Raw genomic sequence first — 13,754 nt, 5'->3', positions numbered from 1 at the left:
TGTCCACACTTCACAAACCGTCATCCTTTGCCTAAGGCTCCATTGCACAATCGAGTGCCATTTGGAAAAAGGAAATTTGGACAACCTTTCCACGAAACTGGTGACATACTCCATCCCTGCTGTTGGAAAGCAAGAAGAATTTCCCAACTTCCCGAGTGCCACTGGACAGATGCTGTTACTCTTTCCCTGGGACTTGGCAAAGCCCAGCTACGAAATATTTCCAAAACTTTTGTGTGCAGCTGTGCCTCCCATTTGTCAAATCTTGTCTTCAAGTGGCGGAAGCAACCCTCTAGAATCCCGCTCTAATTACAAGGCACAGTGCACAGTCTTATTGGAAGGGCAGCCGCACGGCCCTCTCGGGGCTTAAGTACTCAACATGTGGTGAGTGGGGTCTCCATTCTGGCTTACATCAGCCCCCGAAATAACAAATGCCATCCTGATTTCAACAAATGTAGTGCCTTTTACAATAAATGCACTGTTTCAGTTTTTCGTATTTGGGTGGTTCTTATGGGCACTTTTGGTCTTGTGGACTTTTTGATCTTAAAATGCTTTTAAAAGTCACTAACGGTATAGAAAACAATTATGTCATGAATTATTTCCCTGAACTGGTATGAAAATGTCATTTGACATCTCAACTCACTTTACACTCTGCAAAAATAATTCAGGGGCTGTTACCGCAACTTAAATGAATGCATAGTTGCACATCACAAATTCTAATGTGTTCATTTAATTAAACCTTTTAAGTTGCAAACATGATTTTGTTGAGTTCTGTTGACATAATGTTGATCACAGCTGTGCGACTGAAACTCATTGTTATATCAATATAAGTCAATATAGTTTACATAATTTCATTAAAAGTTATAACTTAAAAAGTTAATTTAAGTTAGAACTTAAACCTTAAACCTTAATTTCATAATCATCATTGTAATTATCCTAAAAACACACAATTAAATAATAATTTCACACCTTATGCATAATTTGACAGAATTGCAGCCTGGTTGGAAATGACAAACAAACAAATAAACAAATAAATAAAATTGGTTTTGTTGGAAATTACACCACAACTATGGACTGAGAACTAGTTGTGATTTAAAAATAAATAGATAAATAAATAAATAAATAAATAAATAAATAAATAAATCTGCTTTAATTGCATAACCATCGTTGTAATTATCCTAAATACACACCATTAAATAATATTTTCACACCTTATGCATAATTTTAAAGAATTGCAAATTCTTGTTTCCAGCTGGAAATGACAAACAAACAAACAAATAAAAATTGGTTTTATTGGAAATGACACAACTGCGGACTGAGAACTAGTTGTCATTTTAAGTGAACAAACAAACAAACAAACAAACAAACAAATAAATAAATAAATAAATATTCAGTATTTATTAATTTATTTAAAATAAATAAATAAATAAATAAATATAACAATCAGTCAATAAATAAATGGTTTTTATCTTAAGATTTGTAGTCTGGGTCCAAGACAACAACATAAAACCTATAAGTACAAGGCAAAATATCGAGATAAATAAATGTTGAAAAGCATGTTGCTCATGGCCAACAATTGGAGGACCTAATATTTTTTTACCCAGGCTGAGAGTCCTTTAGCAAATGGAACATGCTAAAGGCAATAAACATGTTACAGTAAATATAGACGTGATGACAGATGTACTATCAGCTTTAAGTGTCATTCCAGGCATTTGAATTTCCTGCTGTTTTTATTTCCACACATCACTGCATTGGTTTGGGACAACTCATGTGCATCCACTCAAGCCATAAATTAGCATTTACAATGGCCAAAGTGATAAATAGTTCTTGTCGTTTTGGCAGGGAGTGTTGGGTTTATCTAGCATGTAGCAGAGAAAAGGAATTTATGATTTATGGAGTGTGCTGGTTCAGCTGGAAGTTGATTGCACTTTTAGTGTTGTGTATGAGGTTTTTATTCTCATATTGTCTCCACAATGGCTGATAAACATACTTTGCATCAAAGTAGTTTATGAGAGGCTAGTCAAAATGTATTTAGAAACCATTTTATAGAACATCTAAAAAATATTAAACATGCAGACATTTAGATCAGTTATACTAGTAGGCTTAAAATGTGACTAAATGAGCAAATAAATGCATTTATAATATTTTTGAGAAAATATAAAATAAAATATTGATTAAGATAAGATAAAATAAGATATTGACTAACAACTTGGATAAGATTCCTAAAAGTTTTGCACCTACAGCACACATTACGTGGATATATTCTACATGTCTAAAGTTTAAAGAAATAATAAACCAGTCATATAAACCCACTTAAACAACTTCAAATATAATCTGTATGCACAATAAACTATAGTAACATATAGTATTTTAACAAAACAACAAAGGCCAAGAATGCTGCACTGGTCTCTTCAGGAAGTCAACAGTGCTCTTTGGATTTTTAGAGGTGAATATCAGCTGAAAAGATGAAATACTCCAAGGCACTCGTATAGTAAAAAGCCTTTAATTAACTAGGCTAAATCATTAAAACAATTAAAAGTGTAGTACGCGTTTTGGCTTCACAGACTTCTCCAGGATGCACATCAAAAAAGTAATATGTATTTACGTCTGTCGAGAGAAAGGTTTTTGCAGGTTTTAATACAATATTATTTAATAACAGTAGTCATAATAAGCATACTTCCAGTACATGCCTCAGGCCCTGTTTACACTAGTGCGTATTTTTTTGTTTTAAAACAGCATTTTAAAATGAAAGCGATTCTCGTCTACATTGGCGTTTGCACTGCGTTTCAGAAAAGATCTCCGTCCACACTACACAACCAAAAACGCATGTCACATGACCATTCATGCAGGTACAGCCATAGATTTGTAGAGGTAGATGCCCTAGATGGCGGACACATCTACGTGCTTGGAGCGGTCGAATGAGACATCTACCTATACAGTACATATCTATGGGTACAACAATGAGCATGATGTTATGTTTACACGGTCGTCAAGGATACGCAGAGCAAATGTGGAAAGGACGCGGTGTCATCATTTTCAAAAGTCTCTGTTTTGGGTCTGTTTACACTAAAACACAAACCCGGAGTTTTCAAACTGAAACGAGGTCTGCAGCTATTTCAAAAATCTCTGTTTTTTTTTGAAGGTCGAAAACAGCGGAGTAGTGTAAACGACAGGCGTAATCGTGGCAAACGTTATGCAGTTTTAAAATGAAAACATACTAGTGTAGACAAAAATGCAACCCTGAAGTTTTCAAAAAAAAAAAAAAACTTCTGCAGCACTTTCAAAAGTCTCTGTTTTTGAAGGTTAAAAAACGCCACAGTAATGTAAATGACAGGCAGAATCATAGCAAACGTTATGTATTTTAAAACGAAAACACACTAGTGCAAATGTAGCCAAAAATGCAACCCCAAGGTTTTCAAACTAAAACGGGGTCTGCAACATTTTCAAAAGTCTCTATTCTCGAAGGTTAAAAAAATGCCAGAGTAGTGTAAATGACAAGCATAATCGTAGCAAACGTTATGTATTTTAAAACGAAAACACACTAGTGTAAATGTAGACAAAAATGCAACCCCGAAGTTTTCAAAATAAAAAAAACTTCTGCAGCACTTTCAAAAGTCTCTGTTTTTGAAGGTTAAAAAACGCCAGAGTAGTGTAAACTACAGGCAAAATCGTAGCAAACGTTATGCGTTTTAAAACGAAAACACACTAGTGTAAATGTAGCCAAAAATGCAACCCCGAGGTTTTCAAACTAAAACGGGGTCTGCAACATTTTCAAAACTCTCTATTTTCGAAGGTTAAAAAATGCCAGAGTAGTGTAAACGACAGTCGTAACCATAGCAAAAGTTATGCGTTTTAAGCGAAAAAAGGCACTATAGTGTAAACCCAGCCAAAAATGCAACCCCAGAGTTTTCAAACTAAAACAGAGTCTGCAGAATTTTCAAAAGTCTCATTTTTTGAGGGTCTAAAAACAGCAGAATAATGTAAGTGACAGGCATAACCGTAGCAAAAGTTTTCTTTTTGAAACGCAAACACACTAGTGTAAATGCAACCAAAAATGCAACCCTGGAGTTTTCAAACTAAAACAGGGTCTGCAGCGTTTTCAAAAGTCAAAAAACGCCAGAGTACTGTAAACAGCAGGCATAACTGTAGCAAAAATTATGCATTTTAAAATGAAAATGCACTTTAGTGTAAACGCAGCCAAAAATGCAACCCCAGAGTTTTCAAACAAAAACAGGGTCTGCAGCGTTTTAAAAAGTCACCTTTTTTGAGGGTCTAAAAATGGCAGAATAATGTGAATGACAGGCATAGCCGTAGCAAAAGTTATGCATTTTAAAACAAAAACGCACTAGTGTAAACAAAGCCACAGGGTTGCACAGTATCTTCAACTCACTCATCAGAATCTTTGGTGATCCTCTGCAAACTTCTACAGTTGGTTTAACCAGCTCATTTGGTTCTTTTTAAGTCCTCAAAAATCCTCAGCAAACTTTGACAGCTGGTTGAACCGGCTCATTTGGTTCTTTTTGAGTCGGACGTGGTACTTCAGCTTTGCGTCTTGCATCATCAACCCGGAACTAAAGTTCAATTCAGTTCAATTAAGTTTGATTTTGTGAACCGGCTTGACCGGTTACTTTCTCAAACATCACTAGCTGTGACTAACTTCTAAATTTTCCTGCCTAACTAAGTATCAGCAAAGTAAGTGGTTAGAATTTATTCATTTTGAAAGTGAATGGCGACGTTAGCATTTACTTTGCAGGTGTTTGACTGCCAATAAAATAGACTCCTGACAAATGGTAAACTATGCTGTAGCTGTGTACATTTAGTTTGACCTTGTGAATTTATTATAAAAGTGGGCTGATGAACTAAAAGTCTTTATTAGTAGTAGCAGCATTTACTTTTATTTATTCATTCATTCAAAAGGTACAGTCCTTATAAGTATAAAACTCATGACTATCTGGCTAATGTTAACTCTTCAGCCAGTTTTGGAAATTTCACCTAAACACATAAAGCCTTAATAAAAAACCCATTAGAATGTCAAGCATAGGGTAAATCTGTGAAGTTTGTACGGCATAAACAGGACATTTTATGCAAATAAAGACATCCTCCTGCACACTAAATACATTATCTACGTGAATTTGAGCTTTTTAAGATTCACAGTTCTGATTGCCAGACATTTTCCATGTTGTTGACCTTACAGGAACATTTAAATTTATTTAGCATGGATGTGATTTGTTTTCCCCATTCATTACTTAGGAACGGATTACCAAACAGCTGATGTTTAATGGACATAATCGGATAAGGAGGTCTGGACAGAATTATGAGCATTGTCGCTGCGCAGGTTATCAGGTTAGCTCGTAAGACTTAACACAAACAATTATTTATTGAACGAGTGGGTAATCAGCTCCTAAAATATGAGGCACATAAAGATTGCATGAGTGTCAGTGGTGGTCACGTCAATCAAACTCTATCTGTGTTTTTAAAGGTTGTAACTTGGGCTCAACAAAACAAGAAATGTCCTCCGAAAAGGACCGCAAACGTAGCAAGCATTACTTATTGATCAAGTCATTATCTTTGGGGTCATTTGGATTTGGGCGGGAAAGTAAATTGCCTGTGTTTTCAGCCTTCTCTTCCTCAGCAGCGGTTTGAACTGAATTGGATTGGGGTTGACTCGGCCGTCCACTCCAGCCTCATGAATGATTGAGAGCGAATGAAGCAAGAAGCTCTCATAAATAAACACAAGTCTGCTGCTCTTGCTGCCTGGACCCGAGCGCGGTGTTACTGTGCAGGAAACATAAGAAGACGAGGCCCACAGTCTCCCAAATTAAGCCTTTCAGACTGAGTTAATGCACTGTATATCATTACCATACGGAAGCGGACCAGCAGTGAGGTGCTGCGAGCTGGGGAGACTCTTCATGTGTCGCTCATGACAGCGAGGGAAAGAGGTAACATGCACTTTGTAACCTTGACTAGCACAAATATACTTTTTTTTTTTTTTTTTCATTTTCCTGCACTCTCTCAGGGAGTACCATGGATGGAGTCTGTATACTTTGTAACCCCTAGCATACAAACACATAGAACTGCAGAAAAACTATAAGGGAAACTCATTTTCTTCTTCTTCAAATAAAAAACAAACAAACAAAAAAACCCCGCACAGATTCACAGAACACGGCTTTAGCAAAAGGCTGCTAATAAACCGCCAGTGACTTTGCATTTAATACATGCTTGTGATGCTAAAACATAATCATACTGTGCCTGTCTGCACCGAAGCCTTTTATGACTGTGTGCTGCCTAAATTTTAATGCCAGGGTCCCTTGGTGTCTTACCTATAGGAGGATCTATATGCTCATTCTCGGTTGGGGTCCGAGTGTTGCCACAGGATGAATTCAGTCAGAAACAGAATAATGCCTGAGAGAAAAGACCTGCAGCATCAGGATTTTGAAATAACATTTGGCCTCCATGGACAGTGTTTTTTTTTTTTTTTTTTGGTTTGTGGTCTAGGTTAGAGCAAGTACATGGTGCTTTTATTAGTTTTGGAGAGAATCTTGCTAAACTTAGCTACTTTAGCTGTTAACTTGAGCATATTTTCCATTAGTGTGACATTACCTCAGCTGTTTTGATAATAGTGTCATTCAGCAATTAGTGGTGTCAATCAATTAAAAAAAAAAAAAAAATCAATTAATCGCACTAATTAATCACACATTTTTTTCTGAAATTAATTGCGAATAATCATGATTAATTCCATCTTTTTAATTATACTTTTATTTACTGCAATAATTTCACATTCAATCTTCAAATTAATGTAGAAACAACATAAAGAATGGATATTTTTCATATTTGTTTAATGCCTTCTTTGAAGGCAAGTATTATTGACCCCAACTGTTGGCTCTTTGAATTTTTTTCCTATTATTTAACCATTGACTATAGCCATTCAACATTACAGAATAATTAAAAGCTACCACTTTAACACTTATTAGACTTCTAATAACTTCTAATTGACCTGAATTTAGAAGTTCTAATATAAAATAAACCCAATGATAATAAATGTCTTATTTCTACCTAAAAAAAAAAAAAACAGCATAATTTAATAAAGTTATTAAACACTAAATTAAATAAAGATAAAGCTTAAAGTTACAGAAGTTATTGATTTCCTCTTTTATTTTTTTTTTTTTACTTTAATTAACAGACATCACAGCAGCTGGTTATTGAAATATTTTGGCTGCTGTTACTTTAAAAGCTGTCGCTGATGAACTTGACGTGGATCTGATACTTCTTTAAACTCATAAATGATAAATACTGACAGGCACAGTTTTAAGGCAGCTTTAATTGCCTTTTTTTGTAACTTTTTGACTTAACTACGACATTGCATACTCGTAGTTTCATTTTGGTTTGAATATAATACAGCATTTTAATATAACCTAATACAGTGCGCACCGGCACACGCGTGCACTTGAAGATCACGTGCTACGAGCAGAGTATAACGGCTGACAGGAAAGGAAAATTCGATTTTACCGACATATGGCCTGACAACATCTCATCTTTTTTTTTTGTAGTCAGTGTAAATTATAAATTATAAATATTATAATATAAATAATATATATAAAATATAAATTATAATATAATTATGAATGATAATTATTCAAAACTTGACCAAAAAAAAAAAAGAGTTTGCTATTACTACACTTTGTTGGTACAAGAGGAGCCGCTAAGATTTAAGCAGAAAAAAAAAAGAAAAAAAAAAAAAGTAGGCAGTGGGCCGTTGGTAGAGTCCATTAGCGTTGCAATGCATTTGCCAAGCATTCATGTCTGTGATAAATACTTGAGCAAAGTATGTTTTTGACCTCATGATGAAACTCTACCAGTGATAAATAAATATGTGGGTATTTAGTCTATCAAAAACTAGGCAAAAACATTAACAAAATAGAAATGTTTATATGTGGGATTTGTTGTTCATTCTATTGCGCTTCCGTAATTTAAAAGTCAGATTGTCTGTTTGTTTACCACAATTGTGAGAGAGTGTGTGTGTGTGCTTCTTTGCAAAGAGCGTTAGATGAAAGACACCAAAAAAAAAGACTAAAGTTTAAATTATTTTAAATGGCTAATTCAAAAGCTACATCTTTTCGCTTGTAAACACCATCAAAAGATCTGAATTTGTGAGTCATAGGAATAGGTAATTAATTCATATGACCTCTTTTGGATATTCCTAGATGACATGAAATTTCTCAGAATTAATTAATCTCTCTCTCCCTCTCTTTTTTTCCCCTCTAGAGGGATGAAAGTCAATAATAGCAGTGCATTAAATTAATTTGTATCTGTTTGGCTAGTGTTTGCTATCTACTATTTAAAGATTGTGCTATCTAACCCTATAGCTATCTACTATAGCTAAACCATACGCAATTAGCACAAATCCTTAAAAACAGCAAAACAAATGTGTGTTTTTAAGTGGTTCTCACTGTCATTTGTTTCTTATTCTCATCCCTTTTTGGTCCTTTGGCCATGGCATTCATCATGCTTACATGCTCCAGCCACTGTGACTTTTGCCATTTTTTGTTTTGTTCTGATTTACCATTACATTCTAACTAGATTTGTGACACAAATTGTTATATTGTCACAATGGCCACAAAGGTTAGCGCCATTTAGCTTTCCAAATAGCGACTGGTATTCCAGCTTTGTCTCGCGCTCCTAATTCCTTTATGGGGCTGTGAGAGACCTGCAGAACACACGGCTAAATAGCAGTGACTGGGGCTGCTCTGAAAGGCAGCGCGGCTTGTGGGTTTTGCCTGGCTAATGTGGGACTTTGGGCAGGGAACGCGAGAACACAGCGAGGGGTGGCCCCCGCAGGACAATGGCTCCTGTGTGGGGAGCGTCAGAAAGGGGGTCAAGAATCAAAATGCAGATGACATTTGCAGTCGGCAGATTGATACAGCACCATTGATTCCCGGACTGGCTGCTCATGATCTGAATTGCAAATGATGAGCGGCTTTGGCCTCTCTGCTGTCCGTCGGCCGACGACAGGGCTGTTCCCACAGTGTGCAAGCCCCCTCCCTTTACCCCTCCTGAATTAGCCCTCCGCCCCAATGGGCAATGGGTATGGTCTCCCAGGCCAGAGCCTTGTCTGTGGGGGACACAGCTAACTCATTGTCTGCCCCACCATGGAAGGCCGGGAGGACGCAGTAGCGCTAAGGTGCACCGAGCCCCCCACCCCACTCACGAAACCTGAAAGGGCCCCTCGACTCTAGCCAGGGAGAGAGGGAGCTCGCCTCATTTAAAACCCAATTAATGGGCTTTCTCCTTTTAAATGTGTTCCATAAGTGGGATTTGCTGGCTTTCCGGAGATTTCTCTTAAAAAAAAAAAAAAAAAAGAAAAGAAAAAGTCAATACGCCCCATTTATTCTGAGCTGAGGTTAAACTGTTGAGATTCAAAATGGCCTTAAAGTGGTTTTTTGAAACAAGGGCCACTGGAAACCTTTCGTTAGCTTTGTGCGATATTGAACTTTAAACTGGATTGATTTGAAGACAAGGTTTTCTAAACACATTAGTGCATTTAGTATTCTGCTCCATTAGTGCAAGTACAAGCTAAATCAGTCTGTGCATGTTTAAAAGGATGTGATGGGGTCAATACTTAAGAATATTATGTGTGCCGGTCTCATTTTTTTGGTTTAGGCCAGCATTGGAAATTTAGAAACTCTACTTTTGCTTGCTATCCTACCTCTAGTTGGCTCGTTGGCTTTCTTAAAGTATATGTTATTGTATTTCCTGCCCCCTGATTCTGTATGGTATAATTTCAGTGTCTTTAAGCTGTGTAATTTGTGTGTGTGCATGGATTTTGTCCCTGCAGGCTTTGATTTTGGACTTTTCAAACTTTTGACTGTCAGCATGTCCGGTTCACTTTGCAGCCAAGAACTGCCCACTTACACAGGAAGAGGCCAATCACTGTTTGTTTTGTCGTTTAAATGTGGAGTTTGGGGGCTGATAAATCTAAAAATGATACTTCTAAAAAAGACAGACCAGGGTTTTATGGAATAAAAATTAGCATAAACATTCTAAACAAAATTTGATGCCACCATGGTTCACCACAAGTCTATACATTATAGCTAATATCATTCTGTCTATCATTATACATTTTCTGAAAAATGATGGATCAGTTAGATCACAGTTTAATGATATGATGACAGTTATATAAGGGATAATGAACGGCTACATGTGCATTAAACGATTGTGGGGGCCAAAAATGGTTGCTTTCGCAGAATGCGTTAAAATCATTTAATGCACAGATAGCCATGGTGTAATAAACGGTTTTAATGCATACCTCTGAGTATTCAGACAGACCATGGTATAATCAGTGTTGGTTCAAATGTACTGGGGTTACATCATAATTCAAGCAATTTTTCTTTCATAAATATTCAGTCTTTTCTCCCTCAGTGCTCCTTACCCTTTTTCACAGTGTGTCATGGTCTTGCATTTAACTAGTCTCCTCTCTTTGACCCCTTGAATCTCAGCAGCTAATGTTTGCTATTCCAATCAGCCACATTGTCTGTGCCTCTACCAAGCGGTGACCCCAGGGTGGCCGACTTCAAGGCTAGCCACAGCGGCTGGCAACCCTGTGTTTGCTGTAAACACTGATTGGCAATTCATTAACCTTACAAACATTTTCCCAAGGAGTTTCTTAGGGGTGTGGAAACAATCCCAACTTAAGGGGTACTTGTGGTTTAATGGCAAACACTGGCCCAGGGAATTGATTGAAGGAGCTAGTAGTGGAAAGACGAATATAAGTGCAGAACCTGTGCTAACAGCTACTGCTCCAGGCCTCAACCTCAGTCTCAAGAGTTTTTGCTACACTCTCTCAGTATTTTGAGGGTAAGTAGAGCACTGGCTTAGCTAGTTTTGGATAGGATCTTGTTCTTGTGCAGCTCCTCTTGAGATAGCTTTTGATGCTATGCAGCTAATATCGCTAAAGGCAGTGTCCCACTGGCCCGACTCGAAACAGCAGACTAAATTTTGCTGACATATCACCTTTCTCTCTCAGGTCTGCCATGCATGCTGATTAAGAAGGAAAAGGGGGGACAGTCTAAATAACTGCCACTGTCATCTCTCTCCAATTATGATAATAACAGATATATCATAACAGTAACAATACATGATGTTCTGTCTTAACTTATTTTATTAGTCCCTGCAGGTTAAAGGGATAGATAATTCTTTGATTAATTACTCACCCTCATGTTGTTCCAAACCCGTTTCTTGGTTTCTTGGTTTCTTGGTTCATCTTCAGAACACAAATTAAGATATTTTTGATAAAATCCGAGAGCATTGAGGAAAGGATGTGACATGTGGCCAAGTATGGTGACACATACTCAGAATTTGTGCTCTGCATTTAACCCATCCAGGTGCACACACACAGTAGTGAACAAACATGCGCACACACACACCCAGAGCAGTGGGCAGCCATATTGCTATCGCTGCAGTGGGGGTTCAGTGCTTTGCTCAATGGACTCTCCTCAGTCACAGTATTGAGGGTGGAGAAAGCGCTGGTTATTCACTCCCCTCACCTTCAACCCCCGCGGGCCTGGGACTCGAACCCACAACCTTTCAGTTACAAGCCTGTCTGTAATGACCTAATTTTGACCCTGCATAGACAATACCGCAACTACTACGTTCAAGGCCGAGAAAAGTGGTAAGGAAATCGATAAACAAGTCCATGTGACATCAGTGGTTCAACTGTAATGTTATGAAGCAACGCAAATACTTTTTTTTTTTTTTTTTTTTGCAAAGAAAACAAAAATAGCGATTTCAGCAATCTGTTCTCTTCTGTGTCAGACTTCGATATGCATTCATGAGAGTTACAGGATGTGTGCATGTGGTGCTGAAGATGCAGCAGTGTAGCGTGCATCATTTTCTGCTTGTTAACAAGGTGCAGCACATCCGGGTTCTGCGTCAAAATGCCGGCTCCTGCATCAGTATAGCACCACGCGCTTGTGTCGTGGTACGTGCATCAAAATCTGACATGGAAGAGAAAAAATTGTTGAATGTGGTCATTATTTTTGTTTTCTTTGCACACAAAAAGTATTTTCATAGCTTCATAACATTACGGTTGAACCACTGATGTCACATGGACTGTTTTAACAATGTCCTTACTTACTTTCTGGGTCTTGAACATGATAGTTGCATTGCTGTCTACACCACAACATGCAAATAAGACTGCTGATTTATTCGTTAGTTTGGCAAATGCCACTAACTTGCTCAACCTGATCTAATGATGAAAACGTACCTGTAAGAACTTTTCCCCAAGACACGAAATACATGCCATGTTCTTTTCGTGACATTTGATGTCCACTGAGTGGTGCTAAAACTGATTGAACATGCATATGGTACGTTTTATGTGATGCTGGTTTTGTATGTGTCAACGCAGTTCTGACATGAAATATCCATTGGGTGCTGCTATAACTCTAATGCTCCATGATGTTTTAAAGTAACGTATCATCTGCACTACACCTAAACGTACCCGATAGTATGAACAAAAGCGGCCTTTGAACTCTTTCATCATGAGTTATGTTTTTCACAGGATTCGTACCCAAGGATTCCACATCCTAAGTCCAATTCCATGCTAGCTGAGCTACTTGTTACGTCCAGAAAGTGAATCATATAGACCTGCCATCATAAATGTATACGAAAATGATTACAAGTGCTTGCTGTCTTACTGCCTCTAGTGTTAATTTCTGTTGGAAAATGCAGTGATATGTTTTGATAGTGATATATTTTGCAGTGATATAAGATTTATACCCCTTTTTGGCTTCAGAATTGAAATATTCCTAATAATCCTAGGGATCTTACTAAAACCATTTCAGGGAACATTGTGCCATAAGCTTCATCTCAACAGTGTTGACTAGCTTGCTAGATTTACCCTGCCAAAATAAAGCTGAAATATGTCATTGAGCTCTGTGCAAAAACGCCCATTATATGACACTTAGGACTCTATTAAAAGCTATTGTGTGGTCTGTTTGCAGTGGCATTCTTGACAATAATCCCTCCACGATACTCAATGTAATGTCATCCATCCATCACTAAGAGGATCTCATGACAAACTGCAGACTTGTGACAGAGCCCCATCTTCACTTTGAACATGTAAGTAACAGCAAGGCGCAGAAAATCGACCTAGCCCCGGCACTGTCATGGCCTGGGTAAGAGTGAATGACACAGGCCTAAGCCCAAAGCGCATTACACCATCTTACCGGAGTACCTCTGGCTGCTAATAGAGAGCGATGGAACATATCCCCCGTGCAATAATAACAGGGATCGGGGGAGAAGCCCCTTTGAGGCCTGTCACCAGCTTTGACAGGAGCCCTAAATTTAATCCTCAAACCTGCTGGGTTGCAGAGAAGCTAAGCAGCGGGAAAGCCACCCATCACGTCGAGCAGCCCGTCTGACTTTCAAACGACCTGTCACAAAAAGCTTTAAAGCTGATGACAAATTCATTTCACACCGTTGCACCTGGGAGGCTGATGATTGTTCAGGCGAAATATGTACAAGACTAATCTATGATGTAATTATTCCTGCATTCAAAGAACCATATGATGAACTCTGCAATACGTTCTCTGTACATTGCAAGTAGTGACTGATAGACAAACCGGTCAGTCGGTAAACAAGACTAGCTTTGAATGTTGGCTTGACAAAGTCTTGTCTGAAGTTAGAAAGCTATACAGACAAATACATTGATGTGACGAGTGATTGCTAATATATTCTGGGGGCACTGATAGATGGACAAAGTC

This window comes from Labeo rohita, chromosome 24, assembly GCF_022985175.1.
Source record: "Labeo rohita strain BAU-BD-2019 chromosome 24, IGBB_LRoh.1.0, whole genome shotgun sequence".
Classification (NCBI taxonomy): Eukaryota; Metazoa; Chordata; class Actinopteri; order Cypriniformes; family Cyprinidae; genus Labeo; species Labeo rohita.
Note: the sequence above shows the minus strand (reverse complement) of the source record.